The following is an 8,791-nucleotide window of genomic DNA, read 5'->3' as shown; positions in this document are numbered from 1 at the left end:
AAAAAACAACCTATTTTGCTCTAATTATCTACATGTAAAGATGTTTTGTTTATTTGTTTTGCTTAAATTCTTCATATACCTGCCTCATGTTTTCTTTTTATTATTATGGTTTCTCTATGTTAATAAATATTCAGAGTAAATGGTATTATTTATCTGTTAAGAAATACCGAAAATGAATGCAAAATTTGAGGAATAAAACTTGAAATGATAAGAACCAAATTTAAAATCTTTTAATGATTATATCTATATGTGATTAAGTAATTGTTTTTTTTTTTTCAACGTTTATTTATTTTTGGGACAGAGAGAGACAGAGCATGAACGGGGGAGGGGCAGAGAGAGAGGGAGACACAGAATCGGAAACAGGCTCCAGGCTCCGAGCCATCAGCCCAGAGCCTGACGCGGGGCTCGAACTCCCGGACCGCGAGATCGTGACCTGGCTGAAGTCGGACGCTTAACCGACTGCGCCACCCAGGCGCCCCTGTGATTAAGTAATTGTATTGTACAGGCTCGGTAAAGATTAGGTGCATGAATACATATGAATACAAGATTGATTATAAGAATGATTATTCATCTTATGTTTTTTTCATTGGAAGATGACATTTGCATTGATTTACTTTGTGTGTAATAAAACACTTCAATTTTTCAATTTTTATCTCTGGGACTACTTGAGAGATTTGTTGTTGGGTAGATCATGTATATTTACTCTACAAAATAAACATATATCAGTTAAATCATATTATATAATTGTGAGGTGTTTTCTTTTGCAGATGCAGGATGTATTTCTAAAAGATAAAAAGGAGAAATGTTAACTTGTAGATTTAAGTTGTTTTCCCTCTTTTTTATTTCATGAGTGTTTGTAGAAAAATAGCTCAGTCATATTGACTTCTGATCACCTGTCTCAGGAAATGAAAGTAATGTTAAGTCTCTTCTTATTTCCCACTCTCTTCCCTCTTGAGTAATTATGGCTGAGAATCAGTTTTGCTAATGGAAGGCTGCTTAATTTAATAGTTGCAGAATATATCTAGGGAGAGCAATTTCACAATTGTGAAAAGTGAAATGGGATCTTACTTGTCAGATTTGGAATTAAAACAGTAAAGATGGCCACTTAATCGCACATGTTTTAGGAGACATGGGAGTAAGGATGGATTTCCTGAAAATCACTGACTGGTAAAGTATTGCAGGCATAATGTTGTTGAAGCCACAGCAGAGGCATCTTGGTGACTTTGCTTCTTTACATATTTTTATATCGTGTGTGTGTGTGTGTGTGTGTGTGTGTGTGTGTAATTTTGCTTTTCCTTTAGATATAAACATATCGAAGGAGTTTTCCTGTTGTTGCTATTGAATTCCAGAAATAACAGCTGGTACATGTCCTTCCAAATGTGTATCTGATTGTATATATTGTATTCTCAATAGCTAAAAATGGGATAGTCTCATCATAGATATTCAATTTGTATTTGAATTTTTAAAATGAATGAAGAATAAATGAATGAATAAAAGGGATAACAGGTGTAAATGGATACTAATTATGAACTATAGGTATGGAAAGCTTCTCAGAAGAGATAACATGTGAACAGGGTACAATAAAGTGAAGAAGAGACCTGTGTGGTTATGTTGTAGATAAGTGTCCTTAGGCAGCAGGAACAGTAAAATCCTTTAGTGTCTAAAGCTAAGACTTAATGGTGTGTCTGAGAAAGAGCAAGGAGGCAAAGAGAGTACGACAAAAATGGCCAAAAGTGACATGGGAGAAGTTGTTAGGGCCCAGGTGTTAGGGACCCTTGTAAATGTTTAATAAAAATCTTTGCATCTTAATCTAGGTGAAATAAGAAACCATTAAAGGATGTTTGGTAGAGCAGTAACTTGGTTACATTAATATTTTAAAGGAGCACTCTGGCTATTGTATGGATAATCAATGCAGAGGGTACAAGAGAGAATGTGGGCCTGACAGTCCAGAAGTGCAATAGTCAAGATCAAAGAGGTTGATAGCTTGGGCTAGGGTGGGAGCAGGGAAGGTGATGCTAGGAGGCACTTTTGATGTAAAAAGAGTTTGCTGACATGTTGTGTGAAAGAAAGACAGGAATCAAAGAGGCCACAGGTCTGGGGCCTGAGCAAAGGGAGAATGATAATGTCATATCCCCTGAAGTAAGAGGAAGTGGTGAATAGGGGTTGAAGAATCAAGAGTTCTATTGACATATTAAGTTTGGATGGATTTATTAAGTTTGGAGAGGTTGTAGGCAGGTTTAGATAAGATATATGGTCGGGAGTGGAGATTGTGATTGCATGAGAGTCATTAAAGGAAATAGATGAGATCAGCAGAAGAATGGAGAAGATGGAGAAGAACTCAGAGGACCTGAGTCCTGGGTTGGGGTGGTGTAAAATAATACTTTGTGTATAAACTTTACTCAAATTTTTAAAAGCCATATCCTCCCAAATTAGTTCTCTGTTTTGTGTTTTTAACAACGTGCCGTCAAACTTTATTAATTTTAAATAATTCTTAAATTGTAACTGCATACATGTAAGCATATTCAATCTGGCAATATTTCTAGTTCTTATTTTTTTTTCCAAAGAAGATGCTATATCCTGCTTTTTTAACAGTTTATTTATTTATTTTGAAAGAGAGAACACGAGGAGGGGAGTGGCAGAGAAAGAAGGCTCTACACTGCCAGCATGGAGAACGATGCAGGGCTCAAACCCATGAATGCTGAGATCATAACCTGAGCTGAAACCAAGAGTTGGACACTTACTAACTGACGCACCTGGGCACCCATCTATATTGCTTTTTGAGAACTATAAAGCTGACTGTCTTACTACCAGTGTTTTGGGCCAGGGGTTGCGGGGAGGCCGGCTAGAGGGAAAGGCAGGCAGGAATTTTTTCTCTCTATATTTTGATTTTAATTAACTCCATGCTTTGAGTTTGGTATCTTCACCCACCCTCCTGTTCAGACACACATACATACTCAAACACACACACACACACACACCTCTTACTGTCTAAATCTGGTTTTCTGAGTTTATATATCTATCTCTATCTCAACCTTTATCTTTATCTTTATCTCTATCTCTCATCTCTATCTCTATCTTTATCTCTGTCTCTATATATGTATCTATATCTATATCTCCATCCTTTAATGTGCATGCGAATGTGTATTGCTTGACCTAGGAGAAGAATTTCTAGATCATACAAGATTGCCATATTAAAATTTGAGTAGGTAATCTTGAATTGTTTTCTCAAGTATTTGGACAAATTTATACTTCAACCAGTACTATGTCAGTGTCCCTATTGATCCACATTTTCACCACTACTTATTAAGAATATATATGCAATGTTTATATAAATAGGTTAAAGCATATTAATATAAACATATTGAATATATTACATATATTTGAATTTTGCCAATTGGAAGGGTGAGAGTGAATCTCATCATACTTTTAGGATACCTTCTTGGAATTTTAAGAGGATGTGAAAATTTTTATATGTTTACTTACCTTTTGTTTTCCCTCTTCTATCAAATTTTTGTAGAAGTCTTTTGGGTTGTTTATTATTTACTGACTCATAGAAATTCTTTGTATATTCTAGATACTACTCTTTAGTCAGTTATATAGGTTGCAAAATCTCCAGTTTATGGTTTTTTACTCATGAAATGGTATCTTTTGATAAACAGATGTTCTTAAAATTAAAGCCATTTATTTTGCTAGTTTATTTTACTTAATGGTTTATGACTTTTGAATCCTACTTAAGATTCTGTTCATATACTAAGATCATTAAAGATTTATTACATTTTCTTTATAAAGTCTTATAGCACTAGCTTCTACATATAAGACCGTAATCCATCCAGAATTGACATTTTTGTAGAGTGTATCATATTTCAGGTTTCTATATGTATGGAATTAGGTTCTCTATTCCATCTGTCTCTTTGTCTCTGTGCCAATATGCCAATATTGCAGTTATTATTTGTATATTCATGTTATTTTAATATCTTACATAGCAAATTTATCTGCCTGGTTTATCCTTAGGGCTAACTTGGCTCTTGCTGGGATTTTCTTCTTTTATAAGCTTTGTGTTTGTTCACATACAGACATGTGTGTAAATCCTAAATGAACAACTGTATATAAAGTAAATATACCATCGTAACCAGAACTCAGATAAAAAAACAGAATTCTACTAGCAACTCAGAATTCCCAATCATATGCCCCAATATGCACTATCCTGGCTTCCATTCCAGTTTAAGTTTGCCTATTTTTGATCTTTATGTACACTTCCTTCTGAACTTCACTTAGCTTACCTCAAGTTTTATTAGGCAGTATTTTCATTATGTTGTTCCATGGATTTTATAATTTTCATTATAATTTCTTGTTTAACTCATAGGTTATTTTAGAATTATGAGGTGCTTTATAATATGTATATATATGTATATATACATGTATTGCATATTTTGTCACGTTTTTATTATTAACTTGTAAATTCTTTGTTATATTTTGGCCAATTTTCATAAGTGTTCCACCAGTACATGAAAAGTTTATGTACCATTGTCTTAATTTGTGTTTACTTGTCCTCTTTGATCTATAATACTTTTTCTTTCCTTTTTATCATTTTCTTGATTTCTTTTGATTTTAATGGTGTTTTGTTTTTGGATACTTCAATTTATTTTTTACATTTACTGATTTTGGAGTTATAAGCTATATTTATGTGGTTTTTGTGATTGTAGTAACCCTAAGCCTTATCTCCTAGTTTTCATGCTCTTGAGGTCAATTAAATCCCAGGCTCTAAATGAGATTTGGAAGATTCCTTCAGGGAAAATGTCTGCTTGGGTATTCTCTGGTCTCTGTAATCTTGCTTCTTTATCTCTTCTGTCCTCCGTCTCTCTTATCCATGTTTTGAGAAGGTATTTTAAAATTTAATGCTTCATCTGTATATATTTTTTATCTGACAAGGTTTTCACTGCATTTTTAACAAGTTGTTGAAAATGGGAAACTAATTTTTTTTTAATAGATTTTCTAGTAGTTAAGTAATTTGGGGACACACTACGAAATAGACATGGACTCAGCCGTTCTGAGCCACTCAGCGAACTAGCTATAATTTTTTCAGCCTGTTCAATGGTTCTCAGATAATGTTACATGATATCCCTAGTTTAACCTCTATAGAATTTTACGAGGTACTGAGATTTTCGAGTTTGGTATTTCTGAGATCTTATCCATATTTCAAGGCAGGCAGCAGGGCAGAGTAGCAGAAGAAAAAACAAACAAACAAACATGGGCTTTATTTTCTCATGGCCCTGAATTTATATAATAGTCCCTTACTAGTTATGTGACTTTCTGCAGAAAACTTTACTTCTTTGGGCCTCAGTTTTTCCTTCAGAAGATGAGGATCCTAGTATTTAAGTAAATTGTTGGAATAAAGATTAATTAAGATAATATATATATATATATATATATATATATATATCTGGTAATGTGTTTCTTTTGTACCTTCAGATCTACTTCTTATACTTCTCAACTCTTCTCTCTGATCTGGGTGTCCTACCTTTATGGACTATAACCAATATATTACTTCAGAGAAGATATAGTATGTAAGTAACCTGCCGTACTGACTTAAATATTTGTTGAATAAAGAATGAGCTTACAATTACCATTAACTATTATCACTGAAATTAAATAGATATATTAAATTAAGATCCAATGATAATAATAGCATCTACTGATGGTTTTGTGCCATGTTCCAAGAACTATGGTAATCACTTATGCATGATAATAGCAGTCAGCAAACTATGGTCTACAATCCTCATCTTGTCTGTTGTCTGTTTTTGTAATTAAAGTATTGTTGAAATACAGTTACCTTCATTCTTTTGTATGTTGTCTCTAGCTGTTTTCATACTACAAAAACAGCACTGAGTAGCTGAGGCCAAGAATATACGGCGTATCCACACAGATGAAAATGTTTACTATCTGGCCCTTTATGGGCAAAGTTTGCTGACCTAAGCTATAAATAGCATTTAATCTTCATAATGATTCTATGAAATAAATATAATTTATATGCCCATTTCACACATGAAACTGAGATTGGAAATGTTAATTAGGTTGTACAAACTATTGCAGAATAGATACAAAAAATTTTAATTGATTTAAGAGAACCAGTTATACATTTCTTCAATCTCCTAAGATGTTTTCAATAAAATATATACTTTTTTTCTTTTTAGAAAAGAGAGAGAGAGAGGGTGCAAGTGTGAGCAAGGGGAAGAGACAGAGAAAGAGAGAACCCCACAAGAGGCAGAGAGAGAGAAAGGGAGAGAGAGAGAGAAGAGTGGGGCTCACCTGAAGCGGGGTTTGTGCTCACTGTATGTGGGACTTGAACTCATGAACCGTGATATCATGACCTGAGCCAAAGTCGGATGCCTAACCACCTGAGCTACCCAGGCACCCTAAACTATATACTCTTTATACACCAAACTCTACAGGGAGAAAAAGGTCAATTAATTTGAGTATTGTGGATAAAAAAAGGAAAAGGGAAAATGGCACCAATAGCTTAACACCTTTGCTTCTCTCCTTGGTCTTGAAAAAGTATTTCTTATGATCTGGACACCCTCTTCAGAAAAGTGCTGGTAGTATGTGGTGGTCATTCATTGGCTACTTCAGGGCCTCTATTTTGGAGCACTTTACTAGCTCCTATAGGCATTCTTGAGGGTCTCAGTTAGGTCTGAAAGCATCATCCAAAGGATAGTATGTCCTCCAGAAGTCCCATCCGGGGCTGCAGTTCGTCATGTTATATTGCTCTTTCCTCTATTCCCAACCCTGAGACGCTGGCTGGTTCTTTGCAAGTGGTCCTCCTCCCTGTGGGCATTTCCAGAAGTGGTGGGGATTGTTTCTTCTTAGTTTGTTCTCATGCCTTATTCAAAAGAATGAGACTCTTTAAAGAAATTATTTATTTATTTTGAGAGGGAGATAGAGAAAAAGAGTGAGCCTGAGTGGGAGGAGGGGCAGATAGAGAGGGAGAGACTGACTCCCAAGCAGGCTCCATATTGTGAGGCACAGGGCTCAATGCAGGGGTCCATCCTAGAAACCATGAGATCATGACCTGAGCTGAAATCAAAAGTCAGACGTTTAATCGACTGAGACACTGAGGTGTCCCGAGACTCTTTTCATTATTTTATTTATTACTTATGGGGACAATTTAACGATACTAGAAATCAAAACTCTTCTGTCAGATCACATTTATATGTGCAAAGCTATTGATAATCCTGAGAGCATTTGAAATGAAAATATACTCACTATTTGAAACCTAGGTATAATTAGGTTAAATTTGCTTGATTTTCAAAAGAGGAAATCATAGTAATATTTTATGATTTACAACATAGAAGCTACTTTGCCTTTTATTGTGCTTCTTGTTGGATAATCAGAGACAATTAAAAAATTTTCTTTGCACCAAGGCCCCAAACTTGGAGGCTTAGCTCATACTGCAGTGGATTGAGACTCTGCTATTAACAGCCAATTTCATCGTCATCTCTGATACATGTTTACTAATTATTATTAGTATTAGTATTATAATTATTTTGTGCATTAATGTAAACTAATACAATATAATAATGAGGTATGTATTAAAGTATTACTTATATGGTTAGTATCATTATTGTAATTATTATCAGTAGTAGTAATAGTTATGATAGTATATATGTGTGTGTCTATATAGACTAATATATTAATAGATAATAATTCATTAATAGTATATCATAATATTATAATATAGTATGTATGCCTATGTGTATGTATATATAATATAAATATATAATCACATAGTGGTGTGTGTGTATATATATATATATATATATAAGCTTATATATATATATATATATATATATATATATATATAAGCTACTACCACAACTAAGCCTTTATTGTATACATTGTTGACTCTACACTGACTGCAATAACAATTCTAATGTATTATCTAATTAAAATTCAAGCAATGATTACCTCAAGTGCTCTTTAAATTAATAGCCAGGCTTAGTCTAGACAAATTTAGGACAAGTGAAACGCACCTTTGATAGCCTGGAAAAATAAGTTGATAAAACCATGATAAGTTAAGCTGAAGAATGTTTTTATTTTATTTTTTTCAATTTGAACTAATAACATTTTGACAACTGTCAAATGTGAAATGATAAAAGGATGGCTATTAGTATGCCATTTACATTTTATTTCCATAATTCTACCTTAGTTTTTAAAAAGATGTTAGTTTTATTTTTATTTTTCTAGGTTTTTATTTAAATTCCAGTTAGTTACCATACACTGTAATATTAGTTTCAGGTGTGAAATATAGTCAGTCAACACTTCCATACAGTAGCTGGTATTCATCATAACAAGAGCACTCCTTAATCCTCATCACCTGTTCTACTCATCCTCCTACCCTCCTCCCCTCTGGTAACTATACATTTGTTCTTTAAAAAAATTTTTTTTAATGTTTATTTATTTTTGACAGAGAGAGAGAGAGAGACAGAGCAAGAGTGGGGGAGGGGCAGAGAGAGAGGGAGACAGAATCTGAAGCAGGCTCCGGGCTCTGAGCTGTCTGCACAGAGCCCAATACGGGGCTCCAACTCACAAACTGCAAGATCATGACCTGAGCCAAAGTCGGACACTCAACCGACCGAGCCACCCAGGTGTCCCCTTAGCTTATTTTAAATTAAATATTAAGGGATCCAAGTATCATTTTCTATGATTCTTGATTTGGGCCAACTTTTATCCATTAACCAATCACATTGGGTAAGAGTTCTACTATATAAAGATCTCTTCTAGATGGTATCCACGC

Source organism: Lynx rufus, unplaced genomic scaffold (assembly GCF_022079265.1).
Source record: "Lynx rufus isolate CCGP_SWC_20201006 ecotype Redwood Valley unplaced genomic scaffold, mLynRuf1.p SCAF_13, whole genome shotgun sequence".
In the NCBI taxonomy this organism is placed as follows: Eukaryota; Metazoa; Chordata; class Mammalia; order Carnivora; family Felidae; genus Lynx; species Lynx rufus.
Note: the sequence above shows the minus strand (reverse complement) of the source record.